The 2,177-nt window shown below is 37.6% G+C and overlaps 1 pseudogene; it reads right to left on the minus strand.

Moving 5' to 3' along the window:
- Nucleotides 1–223: 223 nt before the first annotated feature.
- LOC122814622 lies at nucleotides 224–381 on the minus strand (annotated as a pseudogene).
- Nucleotides 382–2,177: the final 1,796 nt, after the last annotated feature.

The following is a 2,177-nucleotide window of genomic DNA, read 5'->3' on the forward strand; positions in this document are numbered from 1 at the left end:
ATAACCAAATGAGGATGGCCAGTTATTTCAGGATAATCACTAGAAGACCCTCTCCAGCAGACAGGAGCTGAAAGATGAGAGCATAGGAATGTAAGGCATCTTTAAGGTAGAGGGATCTCTGATAATACAGAGTTCACTGAATAAGAATCAAGATCTTAAAATCTGAGCGAGCCAAAGCAGCAGCAAGTCTAGCTCCCGCAATACATGAGGATATATTCTTATTAAGGTGTCCCAGTCAGCCCATTACCTGTGGAATTCTGCACCCATTGCACATGGGCAAAATCAGTATCTAAAAGGACTGGTTATAGAGTGCTGCAACAGCTGATAAACTGATAAGATCAGATACTACACTTGATCTTAGACAAAAGGCTGAGAAGTATATTAAGTCAAGATGATACCAACATATAATTACAGTCTTTGGGACTCATTGCACCATTAAGTGCTAAATTCTTCAGATGTTCCTTAAACTGTGAAGATTTTATTGTCACTGCTACTTGTATCAATGTATTATGCTTCAGTACTAATATATAATCCACAGTCACTCCAAGGCTCTGCACTAAAGAATTTAATTTCAGTCTACAGTTCTCATAAAACAATCCCTGGGGACAAATAACCTGAGATACCTGATTATATCATGTAAAGGCACCACCTCAGTCTTCTCTGGATTTAGTTAAAGCCAGTTATAATTCTACCCATTTAATAGACACTACAGGCAGTCATGAAGAAGAATAAAATCATTCATATGGTCCTGAGAACGGAGGGGAAGTGATATTGTATGCATCTTCATAATACGATTCCCAGAGTAAATACATGTGCATGTAAGTAGCAGTGGAGTCCAAACATAAACCCTGGAGAATGCCACAAGTCAGCAGATAACTCTGGAAGTAATTTATTCCAGACACCACCTGCTTAGACCACTCTACTATATAAGATGCAGACCATGTGAGTACTGTGTTTGAATGTCCATAGTGGGCATACAAATATTGAAGAAAGCAATTGTGTTCTTCGCTCCTTTATTTTTCCAGGAAATCAGATATGGCCAGCATAAAATATAACTGATGATCCCTCAGTACTAGAAGACCATCTGTATCTTTTGACAGGGTTGTCACAGTACTATGGTTAGACTGGTAAGGCTTTAGAGGTCCACATAGCGTTAAATGGGAAAAGAACTTTCTGGAAATTACCTTCTCACCTAACATTCCCTATAAATGGAAGGGTAGACACTAGTTGATATTTCAGGATTCAGTGCCTCTAAAAAAACTTTCTTTAGAATAATAGTCATCAAAGCCTATTCTAATAAAATTAGAAACAGAACCACTCACAAAAAGCATATACAGCCTGGAAAATGAGAGAACCAAGGGTGACTGAACAAGTTTTGTGTAACCTGAATCTAGCGAAACAGAGATGAAACCACAAATCACAATCTGCTCATGCCTGATTTAGCAAACCTCTGGCCAGAAAATAAAAGATAAAAGGTTCCACAACCTCAAGAAGGAAGAGAGAGACACTAACATTAGCAACCTTAGCTGCAAAGCATAGTTTAAAATTCATGTGCAGTGAAAGGAAAAGCTTTGTAGGATACCAATTGAGCTGAGCTTTCCAGAGTACACAATGCTGAAAACCTGCCTAGATGATTAAAAGCAGCAATAAAACTCTCTAAATAAGAATAATACATTTTTTAAGGCATTTCTGACCCAAAATTATGGATTATGGGCATCCACACTGAGTTATCCTGAGGAAAACAATATGAATATTTAAGTTTATTTCCATACATCTATACATTGTGGTGCTGCTAACATAAACAACAGAATGTTTTCATTTTATTTATTTAAAAGACACGTTATTTTTTTTTCAAAATTAATAATTTAGTGTCTGAAATTTTGATGGCATCTGTTTACTGAACCTTTTCCCTTTCCACCAGCAAGCTGAATGTTCTTGTGTGGCCAAACATGAGTTTTTCTTTCAAAATGATGTGGTTTATGGAAGACTTAAAGAGTCTGGTTCTCTGCAACAGAGAGCACCGTCCAGCACATGGACATAAGATAAAAACACAGTCAAACGTGCACACACATGCACACATCCACACACCATACATATGCAGATGCACACACTCACACACACACACACACACACACACACACACACACACACACACACACACACACATAATATTCATA

Source organism: Protopterus annectens, chromosome 10.part0 (genome assembly GCF_019279795.1).
Source record: "Protopterus annectens isolate FY-2018-M chromosome 10.part0, PAN1.0, whole genome shotgun sequence".
Lineage (NCBI taxonomy): Eukaryota > Metazoa > Chordata > Ceratodontiformes > Protopteridae > Protopterus > Protopterus annectens.